This window comes from Thamnophis elegans, chromosome 3 (assembly GCF_009769535.1).
Source record: "Thamnophis elegans isolate rThaEle1 chromosome 3, rThaEle1.pri, whole genome shotgun sequence".
Lineage (NCBI taxonomy): Eukaryota > Metazoa > Chordata > Lepidosauria > Squamata > Colubridae > Thamnophis > Thamnophis elegans.
The window spans coordinates 27194199-27217287 of record NC_045543.1 but is presented as its reverse complement, the minus strand read 5'-3'; the positions used below and the strand labels follow the sequence as shown (position 1 = coordinate 27217287).

Below are 23089 nucleotides of genomic sequence, written 5' to 3'. Positions count from 1 at the left end.
ACTTTAAGGGGACCACTATGGGGGTCTCCCAACGGGAGAAATCGACAGGCTCCAATACCCCCAGACCCAGGAGCTTGTCAACCTTAGCTGGGAGCCACCGGTTCAAGGAGATTGGGGTCCCTATATAGCAGCCTAAAGTAGAGGCAAAGACATCATCAAATTCGGATAGGAGGGAGGCAAGGTCATCCCCCAGGGCCGAGGAGCAGTGGTTGGAGTGAATGCCCGATATAGAGAGGCCTAGAGCCCTAAACAAATCAAGGCCCAGCAAGGAGGCCAGGGGTTTTTGGACAACCAGAAGAGGCAGGTGCCCCTGGAACGTGCCATAATTAATGAAGAAATGGCCGCAGCCAAGCAAGAGTATGGGGCTCCCCTGGTAGTCCCTGAGGCGGCAGTTTGCAGGCGCGTCTTAACCAATCAGAGGCGCTTCACACAGCGCCATCTGCTGGCCGCGTCCAGTGGAACACAACAAAAACGGCCTCCCCCGCCCCCTGGAGGCCAGAAATGGCTCATTTTCTGACTTCTGGTGGGCCCAGTAGGTCCATTTTTCACCCTCCAGGCTCCGGAGGCTTTCTAGGAGCCTGGAGAAGGCGAAAAACGGCCCAACACATAAATCAGAAATTTGGGAATGGACTTCCGGGTTGCCAGTTGGGCCATTTTTCTCCCTCCAGAGGCTTCAGGAGGTTTCCTTAAAGCCTCTGAATGGCGAAAAACAACCCAACGCACAAACCAGAAGTCAGTTCCCAAACTTAAGGGTTGGGTGTTGGGCGGTTTTTCACCCTCCGGAGGCTTCAGGGGAGCCTGCGGAGGGCGAAAAATGACCGAAAATCAGCTGGCCAGCGCGTGTATGCGTGCTGAAGCTGACAGGCCCTCAGAAATGGGAGCATGCCCTCAGAAATGGCTCCATGTGCCACCTGTGGCACGCATGCCATAGATTCTCCATCACGGATTTATAGCTTTGCTGAGATTGTATAAGGCATAAAGAAAAGCATGAATCTCTGAAGCAGTATTCTTCAACTTAGATCTTTCAGGTGAATTGCCTTTTAACTCCTAGAAAGCACCAGGATGCAGAAGGCTTCAGCAAAAGAAAAAGAATAAACACCTCAGACACCAGACAGGAAACCACCTACTATCCTTCAAAGCAAGGGAAAAGTAACAGTAGGTGGGATGGTGGCAGGATATTGTGGCATTCTGGTTATAAGGAGAAATGGATGGCCTCAGAAGCCAGAAAAGGTATTAGTCCCCATCAACTCAAGAAGAAATGCTGCAAAGCTCTTTGAAATTCTTATTCTGGAGCAGGAGCTGGCCCAATATTTACCAGTTTTTTATTTCCCAAAGCCTGTGACATCTTTGGGAGAGCATATGCCCTTGCACATGAAAGCGACATTAACCTCCTCTCAATATAAACAAAGCAATTTAGAGAGTCTTGCTTAAAAAGAAACATTATGGAAATCTGTCCCTTTAAAGCCTTATGGTTATAGGAATGGCATGCTGCTGGAGATAGAAAAGCAATGTTAGAGAGAAGAAGCTTCATGATTTTGTTAAGTTTTCACTGCAGGCACTGCAGGCAAAGTTGAGAATGAAGTGGAACTTTATTTGTTTACTTTTTAAAGCCCTCTCTGTATTTTGGGCGACTTTCTAAGCTCTTCATAGCCTTATGGGACAGCCATAACTCCAACATTAAAAGTTTTGTCTATTCTACATCAATCACATTTAATAAGAATAAAATGCAAGATTTGTTTTAATCCTTTTTTTAAAAGCTGTGGCGACAAAAGAGAGATTGTGCTAGGAAAAAGAAATTGGCGATACTTTCCTCTTGCGTTGAAAGCATGAAATAAAAGAGTACACATCCACTATAAAAAAACACTCTGGAGTGTAACCACACCCCAACCAGCAATCCTTCTGAAATGTCAACATGAACTGTATTATTAATTTTCCAAGTTGCTGACCTTTATTTTTGCATGTATCACCAAATGGGCAATGTGAGGAGTTTCTGTCCTCACATGCATACAGGTTTAGTAGGCCTCATCAGAAACAAAGCTGATTTGAAACAAGCACCAGGTTCCTCTTTACAGAGTTACTGACAGTTTCCTTATTTTTCTAAAACTAATGCATGCTAATCAGCTAGTTTCCCAGCTGCATCTCAGAAAATGAGTTCAATCCCATTCCGGATTGTTGATATTACTACCCAGGATGAAATACTAAGCAAAATGGAACCCAATGAGAATGTAAGCAAAACAGAGCAAAACAATTTGCCATCACTTACTTATTCTGCTCCTTAAAACTGTTATTCTATCGTACAGAGAGTCCTCGACTCAGAACAGTTTGTTTAGTGAGTGTTCGAAGTTATGGTGGCACTGAAAAAAAATGACTTATGACTGTTTTTCATACTTACAAACATTGCACAATCTCTATGGTCAAGTGATCATAATTCAGATACTTGGCCATTGACTCATATTTATGACAGCTGATGTGTCCTTGGGTAATGTCATTACCTTTTGCAACCTTCTGACAAGCAATGTCAATGGGAACTTAACAACTGTGTTACTAAAAACTGTAGTGATTCACTAAACAACTGTGGCAAGAAAGGTCATAAAATAGGGCAAAATTCACTTAAGTGTCTCACTTAACAACATAAATTTTGGCTCAATTGTGGTTGTAAGTTGAGGACTACCTGTGCTAGGTTTTACCTAGAAGACAAGAAAAAAAGAAAATAATGGTCCAGGGAAAATGTTACTAAAGATGTTATATCTACTCTTATACTAGTGTTAAAGCTTTATTTCTGTACCACAAAAGTATGTAAAGGGTGATTGTATTGTATTAGAATCTTTGTGATATCAAATCAAAAATAGTGAAACCAAACATGTGGCAATAATATTGAATCCCTTGTAAATAAAAAGTATTTATTTAACAATAATAAAATCCAGGAGAAAAATATATAAAATACAACCAAGGAAATGTCAGTAATTCATTAAAAATCTTCTGGGGACAGAATTCCAGCATTTTATTGACTTTCAAAACATAATAATTAGAGTTGGGTGGGATGGGCCACTATGTAAATTTGATTAATAAATAAATAATTTACTAAGCTCACAGGCATTATATTTTAAGCTATATAATGCCCAGTTTTTTTTCTAAAGATCTTAATTTGCCTGACATACCAGCCAGCTTAATTTCTTTTTATCTTACCAAGTAAATGAGTGAGTGAAGCGATCTGAAACAAGGCAATACCGTAAGAGTGATGGAAATGATGTGCTTTTGCACAAATACACAAAGAATAAGCAAAAACTTTAGTCCAAGGGCTTCCCGTGTTTCTTCCCCCAAAGCAGCAGCTGAATTTCTTCAATGTTTTTGCAAATTCCATTCCCATGAAATTAAAAAATATTTCAGGCTTGGCCTTTTTTAATCTTTCACTTTGTAATAAACTTTGAATATTTCTAATTCAGAATTTATACGAACAAAAGTAAATTCAGGTATGTTTTGAATATGCTGGAAGTCTGTAAGATTTTAAGTATGGTTTATTTCAGGTGGATTTAACAGTATTTTCATAAAGGTAGTACATTGATCCTTTAAAAAAAATAAGAAGCAAATATGACTCTTCAGTTGAGCCAGTTTGAAACACATGAAATATGTATCTCTCTCTCTCCCTCTCTCTCTCACACACACATACAATTTATATATATATATAAAATCCCACCCACACCACAATTTCAAAAATGCTATTACTCATTTCATAATTGTTCCTTCTCCTCCAGTATTGATCAGCAGGAAATGTTTTTAAAAGGTGCATTTAAAAAAAAAAGTCATTTGTGCTGAAAGGTTCATCAAAGTTCCCACATGTATTCATTTTGTTTACTCCATCAGCTATTAAGATCCAGAAAGTCCCTAAAGGTAATTTAGTTTGTACGATTAATGTTAATACTAAATCATCTCCATTGGTGACACAAAGCTAGCAATGAACGCTCTGTCAGCCAAGTGAGAGGAAACACAAAGCAAATTTCCTTCCTTCTGGGACCTCCAAAAAGAATTAAAAGATGCAAGCAGTAATCAGGAGGAGTCTGTTAGCACATTTTCAGATCAACATTTTTTTTATATACAAAGGCATAAGCTGTTGTGCATTATGGCTTATGTCATCGGATGTATGCAGTCATGGAACTGATGTAGGATTTCACTGGGATAAAAGGAGAATGGGGGGAAAGAAAGGTTATGCAGATGCATATTGCATGTGATTACATATTACAATGTCTAATTGATAATATGTTATTATGTTTTTTTTAAAAACCATTAGTACTATATGTCTTTTAGGACCTGAAACTTTTTTATGGGAGCAGTATAATACAATGAAATCTTATCATTCCAAAACAACTACCTTGGAATCTCTAATCAAGCGCCCTGGGTGTTATTATATTACTTTGTCTTTTTTTTTCTGAGTCCTGATATCAAACGTGTGCCCATTTAAATTTTAAAAAAATATTTTGCATTAACTTGGCCTATTCACTCTACATATCTGATGAAGTGAGCTACAGTTCAGGAAAGTTTATGCTTTCTAGTAAAGATTATGCTCCAAAGTTTATGCTTTCTAGTAAAGATTCTCATTTACATAAGTTTTTAATTAAAAGTTTTACAAAGAACATAAAAAGTAACACAAAATAATCAAAAGAAAAAAATAGGATTTTTCCTTTACAGCAAATATAACTAAAATTACACAATTATCTCATACTCTATGATTACAACTAAAAGATCACTCTTTTCTACTATCCTGGGTTTTTTTTCTAATCATCATAAAATTATAAGTGCATTTTTTTATTTTATGTAAAAAGCCTACAAGTAGTTTCTTATCTTTTTTCTAAGCAAAGAAGTTAGTAATTTAACTATCTTTGCAAGTTCATCATCTTCACCAACCATTCTTCTATTGTGAGAATTACTGAATATTTCCACTTTTGAGCCTGCTGCAACTGTCAAATATAAAAAACAAAGTTCCAATATTATTTTCTAGTTGCCTATCCATTTGTTCCCCCCCCCCTCAAAAAAGTCTCGGGGTTCAATTGTATCTTTAAAATCTTCTGAATTAATGTATTTGTAATATATTTTGTATGTATCCATTTTTTTTAAACTTTTTATATATCCACCAGGCATCCAGCAAAGATTCAAAGCACCTTTATACATAATAGACAGTTTATTCGGTAACAAATAACAACAATACATCATTTAATAAAAATTATCTTTAGGAATAGAATATATGTATATTCCAATCCTTTCAACCACATATTTGACCATTGATCCATTGACCATTGATTTGCTTATTACAACAAAAGTTTATACAATTTAGTAATAACATGTCCATTGTTAGTACATAATTCTATTTCAAACTCAGTCTTATTTTATTCAAAACCATAAAAACTTTTATTTGCTTTAAGCTTTTCTGTCAGTTGTACATAAGAAAACCATTGACAAGAGTATATTTCTGTTATCAAACCTTCTCTTGATTTAATTTTACAATCTCTTTGACAGAATTCTAATATATCATAAGTTAATTATTTATGTTTACTTACACATTGTCATCTATAAAATGTTTCTTGGGCTGAAAATACAAAGGACTTTTCAGACAAAATCTAAATGTATAATTGCTCCATAATCTAAGAATAGCTTACTTGACATAATGATTTTTAAAATCTAAGTTTACCTTAAGTTTATCATTCCAAAAATATCCCATACCATCCAAATCTCAAATTGTAACCTTTTAAATTCAATAACCTTCTATCTCTTAACAAGATCTATAATTCCATCCAAACCAAACAGGCAATAAAATACAATTTACTATATATTTTATTTTATATTATCCTTCAATAAAGATTCTTTATTTTTGGCTATCACAGGTGGACACAGTTCTTGTTCTACAATGCATACATTAATATAAACCCCCTACAGCAAAACTCCCAATTAGATTCTTAGACTGCCGTTTTGACAATTGCTGGTTTATGAATTAGACTTTTAGTTATGGTTTACTAAGTAAGTTATATATCTAAGTTCTTAGGCTTCTATTAACATGGTTTTGTGGATGAATGACAGTCAGGTGAATGACGTTTTGCTAGCCACGTGTCAGGGTTCCAAAAAACACTTCCTACTAACTTCTTCAGGTTTATTGTTTGTCTGGCTTTATTATGTGAATTACCTGAACCCAGACAGGGTATCTTATAAACATGTGGTACGAATCCAATCATTGTAATTTATGCCACAAATGATTAAATAAATGATTGGTTATCACAATTTATGAACCAAGTCATTTTTCAAGAGCCAGGTTTTCTATAGAAACAAGCAACATTATCTCTCAAGTTATGTACTTTACTGAGAATATTGCAATACAAAAACACCAGGTCTGGTTGTAATCAACCTTGCTTCCATGCATTAACTAAATGGCATGATAGCTTTTAAAATCATTCATTGAATAACTATATCTAAGTAAATAATAACTAACCTGTAAAGAAAAGTCAAGTATAATTCCATTCCTTTTAAATTTATTTGATTCATTTGTTTTCTTTTTAAAAAGATTTGTTTTCACAACATGTTTTTCATATTGCTTCTTGTCAGTATGAAAAGTTGCTCTAAGACTTGTGGGTGCTGCAGCTGGTTGTAGAAAGAATTGTTACAATTCGAGAGGTAAACTTTCTAAATTCAAAATGGATACATAGATCCAAGCCATCGATCTGGTTATATCATTTGAATATTCCCATTTTTCAATGGTTAAATGTCTAACTAAGGCTAGACTTGCATTTAGGAACACACAATCTCATCTTGGAATGTTCTCTAGAGATCAAATTCTTAATAAAAGTGACCACATCTCTTCCGAACTTTTATAATTGTTAACCTAGATTTCAAATTCTTCATTGAAAATAAAGGGGAGCTTTTATAAAACTAAGGAAAGCAAAGATGAACAGGAGGCAACTCTCCCCAATGCTGTTGTTAGCAACAAGATACTTTCCAGTAAGGGATGATGGGAAGTGAAGTTTAGCAATATCTGGCAGGCTGTAATTATCTACTTCTGACCTAAGCTGCCAATTCTGTTAATTGTAGAAGAATGGCTAATCCGGTTATAAGAATATGCTTTAATATAGAGACTAACTTTGTATCCAAAAAAACAATCTGATGTAAAATTCAATTCTAACAGGAAATTATTCCTGGATAGAATCCCAGAATAATAGTATATATATGCTATATGCTATAAGCTATATGCTATATGCTATGTGATATGTGCTATCTATCTATCTATCTATCTATCTCCGTATACATACATACATACATACATACATACATACATACATACATACATACATGCATGCATATGCTGGTCTTGTTGTATTCAGGTCTTTTCCCGTGTAAGATCTCTAAGATTCGAATACAAGAAGACCAGCATACCTACACCCGTGAAAATCTACGAATATATATATATATATATATATATATATGTATGTATGTATGTATGTATGTATGTATGTATGTATGTATGTATGAATGTATGTATGAATGTATGTATGAATGTATATTATATTTTTGTGCTGATAAATAATAATAATTATTATTATTTGTTATAATAATTATAACAAATGTAACAAAAAGGCAACAGTAAAAAAATATTGGGTTCTGTCTGGATGGTCTCTTGTGACGAGCCAAAGGACAGAGAATGGAAGTAATGATCTTCCTCCCATATTTGGGCATACTGGGGGTTGTAATATATATATATATATATATATATATATATATATATATATATATGTATGTATGTATGTATGTATGTATGTATGTATGTATGTATGTATATACACACACACACACACACACATATATATATAATATAATATAATATAATATAATATATAGTGTCACAACCCCTGGTAAGCCCCAATTATGGGAGGAAGCTAACAGCTTCCATTATCTGTCAATCGGCTCGTCACAAGAGTCCATCACGACAGAAACCCAATATTTTTACTGTTGCCTTTGTTACACATTTTGTGTTATATTTGTGCTGATAAAGTCTCCCTTTATTTATCTATCAGCACAAATATAACACACACACACACACACACACATGTATGTATATATGGATATGGATATAGATATAGATATAGATATGGATATTATATATATATATAATACATATATATAATGGTATTCTTGTCCTAATGACTGAAAGAGGTGAATTCCCAGCATAATATCCTACTTACGTTTTGGTTTTTTTGCCACAAAACTATTTTCTTATTTTGGTTTTGTTTCAATTGTGGCCACTTTGAATACAGGAAATAAATAAATAAGCCAGACTCTCTTTTTCTGCCCCAATATGTTTCCATTTCCACTGCATTATCCATTTTATTGGCCTCTTTGGACTGAATTTTATGAAATGCTTTATACTCTGTTATTTTTACCATTCTAAAAACTCTGATGTCATATAGGGTGGAAACATACTTTGAAGATGGCTAAAAGCTATTAGAAACAATAATGTCCAAGCACAGCAATAGAAATCAAAGGGTTTTTTTAATCAACTTACAATTCCATACATCAACAGGTTCTGTTAAAATATTTCTTAAATCAAGAATAAAATTCAATTTTCTTTACATGCTTCCTTGAAAAACTTAGTTTTAATGTATATCCTTGCCATTTGAACTTAGCAGCCTAGACAAACTTTTGTTGGGAAGAGATTCTATAACAAGATACTCCCTTTAAAATATATCCAGTCCCTTACTTACATCATCAATCATAACTTTATGTTTTTTCCACCTGCTTATAAATATGTATTGGGAGATAACTATCAGGGGTTTCCCCCCCCCCCCCTTTTTAAGATTCCAACGTCTTAAAGTTCAAAACAAGCACACTAATTTCCAGGCACAGCTTAATTGGGAATTGGTGGAGGTAGAAATTAAATACCACATTCTAAATCAGTTCAGGTTTTGGGTTGGTTTTCAAGCACAACCCTAGAAGTTTCTAACCTATTGTATAACACTAGTTACATCCAGTAATCTGCCTCTAAGAATGGCTAGGATTGATGTATCATTTCAGGCTGATAAGCAACATCACTGGGAATTAAGGAGATTTTCTTGATCCAAAGCACACCTCCACTGCAACCTATCCAGGAACACACAACATTTCCAAGCCGAGAGCAGCCCTGCCTCTGACTGTCATGCTTGGAGCCACATTCTGAAATAAACAAGACAAAAACTGAATTTGGTTTCATTTTTACTTAACTAGCGCTAAATTAAATTAATTAAGTCATTAATAGGATTACTTCCTAATCATGTATTTAATCATTTTTCCCTACTGGCACATTAAAAAATATGGCCTATTTTGGGAGGGCATCTTGAGGTCACCCTCAAGCCTTTGGGGAGTTGTCTGTAGTTTTGGTGTTTGGGCAATCCATCTCTCTCCTAGTCCACCCAGTAGTCCTAAACAGAACACAAACATAGTTGACTCATCTACCAAACAAACACTGATTGGATCATTTTCATTTGTCCTGAACTAAACTATTCTCAGTCAGTCCAATCTGAATCCATTTAAACTTTCTTAGTAACACTGATTCAGATGTAGGGAGAAAAAATAATTGGACTACTTCTACCATGTACAGGTTTCTTTTGCTTCATATAAATTCAATAGCATCTGATGGATCACTGTCATCAAAGAATTCATATTTTATGAAAAAGAAACATGCTACTAGGCAATTTGTGGTAGTATAATTAATTTGAATCAAAGGTTTGGAGATATCCTAAGACGTCTCACCAAACTCCTTGAACGTTTATCGGCCCAAACCTCTTTTTGTCATCACTTTCGCATTTATAATCATATTATACTTTTGTTCTAATTGTGCATTCTCTCCTACTTACTTCTATATCTATACCAACAATAGCTGACTGTTAATATGAGGTCAAAACATCCATTAACATATTATCCTTATCCAATACAAAAAAAGAAGACTAAAAATAGTTAGACATTATATAATGTTGAAGTTGGGTTAGCTCCAGATCAGCTTTTTAACCTGGGCAAATCTACTGTGTTCAATATAACAAAGAATATAACAAAACATGTAGAGCTGTGGTATATACTACTTTTCTCTACCATAACAACATTCGAAATGCAGCTGTAGAAAACAATGGAAAATGTGTTTTCAGTGTTAAGAGAAGATCAGACTAGGAAGAAAATGTGTTTGAGTACTGAAGTCCTCCAGAATAAGGAAAGCCCTAAAAATGTTTGTATACTTTTGTCAACTACTAAATACACCACAACCACCTTTTTTCTACTCATTGCCTTATGTGAGTTTGCTTTTTGTGAGGTTTTAGGGGCATCTAACTAACCTTAGTGGATTAGAGATTTGGAGAAATTAAATATGGCACAATGTGATTTGTGAATAGTGCCAGCCTTTTTCATGGAGGTCTCAGAATTCTTTTAGAAAATATTATTTCTACATATGTGGTGAGGATGTTGAATGAATGTTATCAGTTTAAGAAAACAGCAAAAAGTTAAAAAAAAAAACCAGCAAATTCTAGACATCTTATTATCATGTATTATCCTTTGACAAATAGGGGTCATTTGGTCAAGTAGAATTACCATAAAGCAAAACTTTTAACAAGGTTAAAACTCCTTTCAAGCTACACAATAGTATAGTACTTGCAGGATACCATAGTCAAAGGACACTGAAACCACTTCAGCTATGTAGGAGGTTCAATCACACTCTTAATCTCTGTCATACACTTATCTTTATCTAGGCAAATCTTTCAGGAAAATCAAGGTAGTTTCCATTGCATTCCACTAACAACAGGGTCCGGTTATTTAGATTCTTAATCCATTTAATTCAAAAGTCCCCAACATTGCCTAACCATTACAAACCAGATTCCCATGCCCAGGAACAGACCATTTAAACGCAGCTCCTAATTCTCCAGTTTTTAGGAGTCTCCATGTTTTCTTAGTCATATAACTTTCTTACAGGAATTTTTACAGGGTTGGGAAATGCTCATTCTCAAATACAAATATATACTGCTCCACGGTTAATTATTGTTTACCACAAATAATAAAACCAGACCAATTAACAGCAAATATGCTATTAGTGAATTAATCCAAAGGAGTTATCCATATACAAAACAGGAAAACAAGCCTCACACACAATTTCCATATCACCATTTTTACGACAGCTAGACCATGGGTCGCCAACCTTTCGTACCTCAGGGACCACTAAATTCATAATTTTAAATCCCGTGGACCACTCATATATATATATATATATATATTAAAAAATAAATAGTATTTAGTGCAATATAAAAAATGTAAATAATTTTTCGGCAGACCACCCAAATTTTCTTGTGGACCACCAGTTGGTGACCGCTGATCTAGACCACTTAGAACTTAGGAGACCTAGAGCCAATTTTGTTAAAGTACCAGACTAGAAACCCTGAGACAGTACATTCTAGTCCTGCCTTAGCCACAAAGCCTTAGAGCAGTCCCTCTCCCTCAGCCCTTGGAAGCAGGCAATGGCAAACCACTTCTAAAAAACATTGCCAAGAAAACTATAGTTGCCAGGAATCAAAAATGGACTCAAAAGAGTACTGGCATATGCATGCACACACACAACTCCTTACCACAAAATCACACTATTAACATTTGACAATAAATTGATGGTTTATTACCACACTGTTTATATTTGATAATAAACTAATGTTTTCCTGCTTTAAAAAAGACTTTAAAATATTTTGTGTTATATTCCCAAAGTGTTATTTTATTGATTCTTCAAAATAAATAAATAATAACTGCTCAAAATGTTTACCTCTGTTTTTCCTAGTGGTATTTTCATGCCATCAAATAAATAAAAGTAACATTATGTCCCCAATAGCAAAATTGATGTCTATGTCTAAGGCGCCTGATTATCTATCATCCTATCATATTTAACTAATGCATCTCTTAATACATTAGTTGACCATGACCCGTAGTAGAAGGCAATTCTTATTAAGCAATCTACAACTCAAGTGGCATCCAAATTGGGAGTCCATGCCTGATGCTTCACCTATAAAACACTGCAAAACACTTGTTCACATTCCTCCAAGCTCTGAGACTCTTAATAGTGTTAGCCAGACATAAAAGACCTGCTCTTCTAAATGCCATTGTGTGTGTGCTGTACAGATGGAGATTCTTTTTGTTGCCAGCAGAGCCACTGAATACACCTTCAAATGGCCGCTAGCCTATTTTCATTCATATTTATTCTGAGTTTCCTGCCAACATTGCTCAACCAGTCAGCCCTGCTGCTTCACTGGCAGCAAACAGTTCTCCGAAATACCAGGAAAATACATGGGCTCTTGCACAGAAGAGAAGGGCTTGGAAAGCAGACTGTCAGCTACCTGAATTAGTCCCCATTCCAAAGACCAATAACAATTTTAACAAAATACACAGCTGGGTTGGCTAAAATCTGGCAGCAATTTATAAAGTATCCATATCAAAGCCAATTTAGGAGGCACACCATCTCAGAAAAAAAAGCCACCGAAACCAAACTTCTTCATCAGACTGGAGAAATGTTCTTGAAATTTGCACAATCCAAAAACAATACAAAACAACAGAGTACCAAATCCAAAAGAAGAAAAGACATATGTTATGGGCCTGTTTCTATGAAGCATTTTATTTTTCTTAAGAATATACATAAAAACCATGGCAATTCTTACATATTAGGATTCCAGGTCCAAGACCCTAAAACAAAAAGAAATAATGCCAGTCTATGTTGTTAAATTCACAAAGCTTGGAAGCAACCATGAAGGAAATAATATGTTAGGAAGAGGGAGGGGTTGCTAAATCGTGACAAAGGAAAAGTTAGATGGGGGAAAGTATGCCAAGATTTCACTTTACAGCAGTATCCACTGGAATATTAGCTATTTCTTGAACAGGCCCATTTTATCATGTAGGAATACTCACGGCCTTTCTAGTTATTATTATATCTTTAAGTAAGTACAGCCTAGGATTTCATTTTTAACTCAAGATGCATTTGGTAACCTAGTTCTTAAATATTAAATGGGTTGTTGCTACCTATCATAGGTAACGCACCTCCCCTATAATGGTCCATTCCCACTAGCTAGAACAATGAACTGAAGTGCATTAAGACCCTTTGCAGGCAAAATGTATTAAATTAACAGAGGATAATCATAACACACTATTTAGCCCCATGTAATATCATCCTTTGTACACAGAGTTACAGAAAGTGTCTATTCAGCATAACATTAAATACAAAATTTGAAATTGCAAAATGAAATGTGACTTTGGCACTAGTGTTAACTGACAATTTATGACATACCAGTCAGGCACTTATTTTAGCCAAGATCCTTAACTTTAGCCTATTAGTAGCTTAAAAAATATTGAATGATGAATGAAGGAACTGTGAGACAAAAGTTATTGATTACTAAGAGCTTCATAGAATTATATCTGAGGTCCATCAGATACAACATTGCTTGCCACAATGCCCAAATAAATGCTTTTAGAAAGCTCATAAGTAGAACATGAGTCTAACAGCGATTTCTTATTAAAACTCCCCAGCAACTGGTGGTTACTGGTAGACTGCTTCAAAATTTGGAGGATCTATTCACTATAATTTGTAATCATTTAAGAAGTTCTTAATGTTTAAATGAAAGAGTTAATAATAGTTTTAAGTATATTTTGCCTGTTTCAAAATGTGGTCATTCTTGCTACCTAACAGCTATTCACTTTTCTTGTGGGCCCACAATAGATAACCACAATAGAAACAGAGGGTGCAATTTTATACCTAAGTATCAGCATATAAGCATTTTGTACCTGAATGGATGCTACAAAATGTGTCATTCCTTTTAACATATCAGTATGTATCATCAGGCTACTCCACAAATTAATACTACAGTAGGTATGTATGAACAGAATTTTTCTACCCAAAAGTTGCAATGAATCTTTTTGAAATAAGTCTCTGTGTGAGCCTAAGTATGGTTGGCGTTACGGTTCACATATAGACATATACAGTGTTTACAATGAACATCAATCATTTCATACTGATAATGATCAGTGTTCAATATTATTATGAAGGAGGTGGGGACAGAGTCATTGTCAGCCAAGATAAGGAAGAAACAGAAGTAAAAGAGGAGCAGTGTTAAGGAAAAAATGTATTTCCTTTTAAGTTTTAAAAAATGTAAATTGATTTAACTTTCAAAAAAGTTAGTAATAATCTAGAAAAAAATTAACAGACAACATAGTTTTAAAAAAACCTCGCAGAATAAAGCTTAAAATCTCACCTCTTTCCATTACATTATATTTATATAATATACATTCCAAATAGAGCACCCCTTTAAACAAATGCTTTAAAAAAAAACACCATGATTTATTCTCTTGTACTCACCCTTTGCAGGAGAATTCAACGATCCAAATTCATAAGCGCAGAGGGGAAAAGAGGGGGGACTAAAAGATTAAAAAGGGGGCGGAAGGAACAAGGAAACGGGAAGGGGGATAACAAGAAAAAGAAGATAAGACAACGGGGAAGACTTAAACAGCAGGGCAGGAATGTGATAAGACAACGGGAAGCGGCGATCCACGCTGCTAAGGACTAATGTATAGACGGCCGAGGGGATTCAAGCGGCTTCTGCTCTATCCCATCACTTTGCTGTAGCCTCTTCCAAACAGGGAGGCTGGCTGGGAGGGAAGTTGGTACTGCAGCTGGAAAGAAGGATGTGACACCGTAACAAGTACAACCAGCTAGCCAGGAGGAGGAGGAGGAAGAAGAGGAGAGACCTTGAGGAGCCGAGGCAGCCCGTGCCCTGGGAGGGCGGAGGCAAGAGAAGCAGGAGGAGCCCCGTGCTCTGGGAGCAGAAGCGACGGCGGCAGCCTAACACCGCATGCCCGCCTGCACAAGGCATTTAATGGGATTGATGGGTTGTGCAGTCAGTGACTCACAGACTTTTGAGTTAGACACAGGAGGAGGTGGAGAGGGAACCCCGCCCACCGCTCTCCAGGGGCCCTATGTCAAAGCCAACTGGCACGGAGTGACGGCCCTGCCCACCAATGCCTAGGGCGCTCTTTGCCCAAAGGCCGGGGGAGGGGGGGTTTCCCTGCCCCTTTTCGCTCAATGAGTCTTCTGAGGACACTGCTGCGGAACGGCGGGGCGGGAGGGGGGAGTTGAAAAGGAAGAGAGAAGCTGGCCAGGGAGAGCAGCGGGGAGGGATTCCCCCCCTTTTTTCTATCCCTGGTTTGTCCAAAGTGGGCCAATCCCAGTAGCATTCGTTTGATAGACAAGATAGGGCCGCCCAATCACAGGAACAGGAGAAACCAGGGCTGCCTCTATGTTTGTCGGGGTGAATGTATGTGTGTATTTGTATGCGTTCTCCTTCCACGTCCCTCCCGGCTGGTCCCGCTCCCTCGGGCTGGCCTGGGATCCCCCTGCGTATTGACGAGGGAACGGAGTATTGCACGGAGCAAGAATTGCGTTTGATAGTTCCAGTATTGCTCCTCTGCTATCTGGGGAAGCTCAAATACATCAGGGGTGGAAAATCCAAGGGTGCTTTCCCTAAGCTGGTTCTTTCGACCCTGGAAAAGCGAGCCCAGGCATAGCGTAGCTGTGTGGCTGAGGCTTCTCGCTCGGGAGGCATCCCGAGCAGCCCCTACGTGATCGCGGGTGGGTGCTGCCTTAGGGTGGCGAGCGGCGGCGCCCCGCGACTCGCGAACACGCCCACCCGCCCTGCTTCAGAATCGATTACTTAAGACGGCTCTCAGCTTCCAAGTGGCACGCGGGACCTCACGCATCAGAGCCACGGCTGGGTTAACTATCGGTTTATTATTACCGAGTCGGCAGTGGGTTGGGTAAACAACCTAGTCAAAATCATAATAAACCAGGTTGTTGGGTGGGACCGTACGACACCCGAAACGAAAAACGGACCAACCACTGTATTATGCCTTAAAGCGATATGTGAATCGAATCTATCTATCTATCTATCTATCTATCTATCTATCTATCTATCTATCTATCCATCCATCCATCCATCCATCCATCCATCCATCCATCCATCATCCATCTATCTATCTATCTATCTATCTATCTATCTATCTATCTATCTATCTATCTATCTTTATGTATTTATTTATTTATTTATGGAGGGAAATGAATACAAATAAATGGGGACAGTAGGACAGGGATGGTAGGCACACTGGTGCAGTTATGCACATGCCCTTTTCGGACCTCTTAGGAATGGGATGAAGTCCACGGTAGACAGTTTAAGGAGAATATATATGAAATATGGATATAGCCTAATAGTATCGGCCGGCATTGCAGAACAGGCCCCTAGCCTGCTTTCATTGCGCTTAAATCTTCAGCAATCTAAGTATGTAATCTGTGGGTGTACAACCTTTTGTCTTGCCTGGGCCACATTGAGTATAGAGGAATTGTCTTGGGCTGCATATAGTAATAGCACTTACTTATATACTGCTGTAAAGTTCTTTACAGCCCTTTCTAAGCAGCTTACAGAATCAGCATATTGCCTCCAACAATTTGGGTCCTCATTTTACCCACCTCAGAAGGATGGAAGGAGGAGTCAACCTTGAGCCTGGTGGGATTTGAATTGCCAAATTGCAATCAGCTGGCAGTTAGCAGACGTAGCCTGCGGTACTGCATTCTAGCCACTGTGCCACCGAGGCTATATAGTGTAGCTTTATAATATAAAATTACATAATGTTAAATGTTTACAATCTTCTGAGGCCACATTACTAGCTGTCCAGTGTTGTGTGCAGTCCATGGTTGGGACACGCCTGGTGTAATCAGAGGCAACAATTCATAGGTTCTGTTACCTTGTATCAGCTTATTTGAATTAAGACTCATTGCCTGGGTGATCAATAATCTTGCCAATGTAATTGTTTATAAAGTGTATAGAGTTTATAAAGACAAGGAGATGTGATAGGCTAATTTAATTAATTAATGCATTTTATTGTATAAAATTCCAGAAATACTGTAACAAATATCAAATTTATTTATCAAGTATCAAGTCAATCTTGACACCTGGTGACTTCATGAACATATCCATAGTGTACAATATTTTTTTCTTGGCAACAGTATCAGAATGGTTTGCCACTGCCTTCTTTAGGAGGGTTTTTGATTTCTCAATTTAATCTTAGTCCTGAATTTTCTAATGGTCTCCCATCAAAGTACTAATGAGATCTGATTCTGTTTGTTACTATTTTTCAAAATCAGTTGCTTGCTATAATTATCAGTTTGATTGGGATTGGCTTTACATATCCTGCATCAAGCATGACAGGACCCTGCTGTGAATTTAGATGCAATTCGTCATTTAATATGCAAATTGTATAATTATTTTTTAATCTCTTCCCACCAAAACTCCTGTGTTTCTTGGGGGGGGGGGATATTGTAGAGTTGTGAGTGTGCACATGGCCATGGAGTTGAGAAAAGAATAAAATTTCTTATGTATTGAAGCATGGACCAAAATATACAGAGATCAAGCATGATAAATGATGTTGAATGGTTTCCCATTGGGTGAAAGAGCACCTTTATCACAAGGGTTAATAACGTGGCATCTGTATTTTGCCAATATTAATTTTTTTTAAAAAAAACATATGGTAGAATGACAGAAATTCCATGGGAACTCCAAATAAGTACTGGTGAAATCTCATGGGAATTCTTGTGTAAGTCATGAGATTTCCAGACAATTTTTTTTGGGGGGGGGGGGTTAAAAAGGAAGTTGGGTCATTCTATGGAATCGTACAATAGAGATTTTTGGGTGGGCCAAAAATGAGAAAAAATGTCAATTTTTCTGTCAAAAAAGGCCCATTTTTCGCTCATTTCTGCCCTCCCTAGCCCCCAGGAGCACTCTATAAGCTCCTAAAGGCTATGCACAGCCATTTTGGTGAAGGGGGGCGGGTTTCTGAAGGCAAAAAATTCTGTATTCAGTGTATTAAGACACACCCAGATTTTCAGCCTCTTTTTGAGGGAAAAAGGTGCATCTTATACTCTGAAAAATACGGTAAGTGCTAGTCATTCCTGACTCTAGGGGTTGATGCTCATCTCTGTTTCAAAGCCAAAGAGCCATTGCTGGCCAAAGACGTCTCCATGGTCATGTGGCCAGCATGACTAAAAGCTGAAGGTGCACGGAACACTGTTACCTTCCTACCAAAGGTGGTTCCTATTTTTCTACTTGCATTTTTACATGCTTTTGAACTTCTAGGTTGGCAGAAGCTGGGACAAGTAACGGGAACTCGGCGCTAGGTGAGTTACTGGGACAAGTAACAGAAATTCGGCATTACGCAGCACTAGGAATTTGAACCACCGAACTGCTGACCTTTCTGATTGACAAGCTCAGTGTCTTAGCCACTGAACCACCGCGTCCCTATTCAAAGTTACAGCAGCATTAAAAAGTAACTTATGACCAGTTCTCACAGTGAACACCTATCATAGCATCTCCAAGGTCATGTGATCAGAATTTGGGCGCTTAGCGAACCACATGTATTTGCAATGATTGCAGAGACCTAGGGGCATGTGATCACGATTTGTTACAGTTTCTGACAAGCAAATTGAATGAGGGAAGCCAAATTTGCTTAATGATCGTGTGATTCATTTAACTGCAATGAACTGATTAACAACCATGGCAAAAAAAAAAAAGTTATAAAATCAGGCACAAGTCACTTAACCACCGCCTTGCCTAGCAACAGAAATTCTGGTCCCAATTGTAGTCATAACTCAAGGACAACCTGTATATGTTTACCCAGAAACTCCATGGAATTTGGAAGTCTTTAGTTATGAGTTAAGTATGCATAGCACTTTTCATTGATTCTCCAGTCAGTTAAGCTTGAATAAATTTGCATATGATCACATTCTCACTGCAGATGCTTTTTTAAAGGATGAGATGTTTCAATTTAATAACAAAGTATGTCATCCCTTGTGATAAAAAGACAACCATTCTCTTTTCTATTTCACACTTGAACCAACATAAACTTCAGAATGTGCAAGTAAATGTTAGCCTGATTTGAGGAAATTTCTCTGAGATAATTAATGAACTAAAACAGCTTTCTCCAACTCAATGCCTGAGGATTTATAATATTTATATAGCCACTCATTTATATCAAAGTATGGGTGGCTCCCAGTCAACAATTAAAACATCATTTATTTCCTATTTATCACATTAAGTGTTAGTATCTGCATATTATAGAAAAACAGTTGAATTGGCAATATTTTTATTAATACAATAGTGGCTGCATTAATTCCTTAATAGCTACCCTGGGGAAAATAGGTGATTCTCTAATAATTTTTTTGCTAGAATTTTGCTAGCTCTTAATGGTATTTTGTGGAAATCCTTATGTGTTTATCTTTGTGACATTATTTCTATACTTCCTACTTTTATTTCTGAGGGGTCTTTACAAATCAGAAAACTGTTAGGCAGCAGTTAGTAAAACAAGTTTGATCACTTTCATTTTTGTACCAGGATATCCATAAAATCATATTAAATAATATTTTAAAAAGGTGAAATTCTGTGTACCATATGTACTTACTTCTGAGTAAGCACAGACTCTATATTTTTTCTGTATGAGAAACATTATTAGGGGTTAGACTGGAGATCCTCATCTTGAATCCTTGTTTTTATCATGGTTAATTAAGACTTTGAGTGGAAAAGAAGGGATCCGCTAATACCAACAGAAGATGCGAAAGACAACATAGCAACCCAATCAATCTGCTAGATAGAAGAAATGAAAGGGAAGAATGGTCAAAGTGAGTGAAATGCACTGAAGTTGAGAGCAAGGAGACCGTCTTCTGCTAAAATTATACAGAATCAGAAGTTTGCCTTGAGAAGGAGGCGAGGTGTCTCCAAGACAATTATGTAAGTCAGATAATAGGCACTGCAAGGACACATGGAATGGAGAAAAAAGGGGGAGAGGCTAGGAGAAAGGTGGATGAAATGGGGGTGGGGACCAGACTGATTGCCATAAAGAGAAGTCTTAGAGCATGGGAGAAAAGGTAGCATTAGGAAATCTGTTTTAGAATGCGCCTAGCAATAGGGAGGGATGAGCAATTTTCTGCAGTGAGTACTGTATTGGCAGATCAACTGCTCTTTTTACAGCCCTAGCTCTCAGCTGCCTTCACAGAGAAAGGATAAGTTGAGCAGAATCTTCTCAACTCATGGATGGTGAAATTATTTGGAATTTCATTTGGATGAACAACAAATTGCTTTCCTAATTGCTGAAGTATGCGTGCTGGGAACAGATTTTGAAGCACTCATCATTTATTACACATCTGTGATATCGAATATAAGTAAGTCGGTCATATCAAAGCTTGGAATTCTTAATTCCCTTTCCCCACAGATTCTGCTTTTTCCCCCCAAAGATTACTACAAGAGTAGTATATTTTGTTCTCAGTATACTACAGATTCACTAGTGGTACTGAAACAGGGATGGGTTCCTACCGGTCCTTGCTGGTCCTTGCGGACCAGTTGGTCGGTGAACCCGGCAGTAATTAATTTCTGGGAACGCCGGCAATGTTCCCTCTAAGGTGCGCAGTTGTGCGGCCGCGCACGTGGCAAGAAAACACAGCGCAGCAGTTTCTAACTGCCGCACAGTGATTTCTGTCACAGGCTCCGGAAGCCTCAGAAAATCTAGGGTTAGCAGGGGCGCGGGGATGGCAGGAGCTTACACGGCACAGCTGGTCTCCTAGGATCTCCTAGGCTCCGGCTGCGCTGCTCATTACCGTCAGTCGCCCCATTTTCAGCAAAGCAAGCCTGGGGAGGTCCTTTGTGGGCGGCCACTCCTAGCCGCTTGCGCCCGGTGCTGCGGCTGAAGTGCACCCCCAAAGCCCCCACCGCCACCAGAATATCTGCTGCCACCTCCTCCTCCTCCTCCAGCAGCACTGCCGGATTTGCCGCCCGACGCTGTGGTTGAGGTGAAGCCACCAAAGCTCCCACCGGCACCCGCGCCCGTGGCAGTGGTGCCTCCCCTCCACTCGGAGCACCTGAGCTGGGCCCCGTGTTACCCCTCCTCCTCCGCCGTGCTTTTGAGGAGCCATGAGGCTGAGGGAGCCAGTAGGAAGGCGGTGGAGGGGGTAGGAGCAGGAAAAAAAGGCCTCATGGCTTCTCAAAAGCGAGGAGGAGGCGGCAGGGGTAACATGGAGCCCAGCTCAGGTGCTCCGAGTGGAGGGGGAGGCGCTGCTGCCATGGGTGGGGGCGCCAGTGGGAGCTTTGGCAGCTTCACCTCAGCCGCACCACCGAGCAGCAAATGTGGTGCTGTTGGAGGAGGAGGAGGCAGCAGCAGTTATTCTGGTGGCGGCGGGGGCTCATCAGCATCTTTAGCGGCAGCCCTGCCCCCTGTGAAAAAACTGAAGATGGAGCAGATCCGTGCAGATGACGTCACCGCAACATGACTGGAGGAGGAATTCTGGGAGTTGAAGTCCACAACTCTTAAAGCTGTCAGGTTTGAAGAACCCTACTTTTTTTTCTAAAGGGTTAGGGGTGCAAGGATCTTGTAACTTGACAGCTTTAAGACTTGCATGCTTCAATGCCAGAGTTTCTGAATAGCTACTTAAACCGACCTAAGTACTAATTCATAATTTCATATCTGGCAAGCCACTCCCCAAAGGAGGCCACACCCACAGAGTAGGTTCCAACAATTTTTGAAACCCGCCACTGTACTGAAACAATACCAGATACCATCATATTGGAGACTGCCAGACACAGTTGGAAGCTCACAGTGGCATCAAAAACATGGATATAAGGGCAAAGAGATCCTTGCAGAATGAAGTCACAAGTAAGCATAATTTATGGTTGATTTATCCCTAAAGAACTGTAACATTGACATGTGTATCAAAAATGGCAGAGCATCTAAGAAAAATAAATCTAAATACAGTATATTTAGAAAAGTGTTTATAAAAGCTATGAATAATGCTGAAACATTTTATTATCTATTTATTACAAGTGGGAATACCCAGTCAGTATGTAATAATAGGACTTGACAAATTCTGCTCTTAATTTCTAAGTGGCCATAGCAAAGAGACTATTGGGTTAATAACTTTTTCTTCATACCCACTCAGGATAAAGAGTTTTGTACTTTGTTTAGGACCACTGAACTTAAAAGTGAGTTTCCACATGGTTTCTCATGAACTCAATGGAACTGAACATACGTATTTATTTTTTAGATTGTACATTGCACTGAGGGAATCTGGAGAAATGAAAAATGTCTTCTATCAATTTTATTTGGTACCTGAGTTTCTTATCTATTGCTTAACATCCTCATGCAGTTTACATACAATATATCAGCATCTCTTCATAAGTGCAGCATCAGGTGATGTAAGTGCTAGCAAGACATTAAACATGGATCAAAAAGTGGACTTTAACAGACGTAATATCAGTTACAAATGCAAATGTATGATGTTTTATAATGAATCAGTTAATACATTCTGATGCCGTCCACCGAAGTATAATTTATGGGAATACATACACATATATAGTACATAGACACAGGCATCCTAGTTGAAGCCAGGAACTGTGAACTGACTGAACCAAAAAGCATGAATATTGATATATTACTTCAAATTTAGAGATAGGCAATGAAAAGGCATCTATAAATCTCATCTCCATCCAAATAACATACCAAAAAGCAGATATCAACACTTATAAATATTTTAAATCATAATATATACAATCATTGGTGGATTCTAGGGATCCAAAATAAAAAAGCTTCTTTTTTTCTGATTGGCTTCAGTGGGCAATAAAGTCAGATCAAGATTGGCCACATGTCCATGTCTCCTACTCTGCTGCTGCTGCTGCTGCTGCTGTGTTAAAAGTAGTGATACCACATATGAATTTGTCAAGTCACTGTTCTATATGGAATTTGTTCAGCTAGCATTCTTGCTCCTGCATGAGTGAGGCATAAAAAGAGGCTTTCTCTGTGTGGGAGGGAGGAAATGAAGGGAGGGGGAATTACTAACAATTTTACTATGGTATACGTTTTCATAAATCAGCTCCACTCTTTCAGATGCTCAGAGAAAAGGAGCTTTGCCATACAACATGAGTTAACTGTCAGAATAAGGTTGTCTGCATTGCATCTAGGAATGGTTTTGTGGATGGCCATTATACCTCTTGCA

General features: G+C 38.0%; 1 protein-coding gene across 2 annotated transcripts in view; it reads right to left on the bottom strand.

Annotated features, from left to right (window-relative positions):
• SERTAD2 (SERTA domain containing 2) overlaps nt 1–14871 on the bottom strand; it is a 140139-nt gene extending 125268 nt beyond the window's left edge. Inside the window, exons 1-2 of one of the 2 annotated variants that reach the window (XR_004254960.1) lie at nt 14369–14871; nt 8535–9183 (exon numbers count right to left, since the gene is read on the bottom strand). The gene's annotated coding sequence lies outside the window, so the exon portion shown is untranslated. Of the gene's footprint in view, nt 1–8534; nt 9184–14368 lie in introns of those variants that run through there. The other variant, XM_032212928.1, reaches the window with a different exon arrangement.
• Between the last annotated feature and the right edge of the window lie 8218 nt (nt 14872–23089).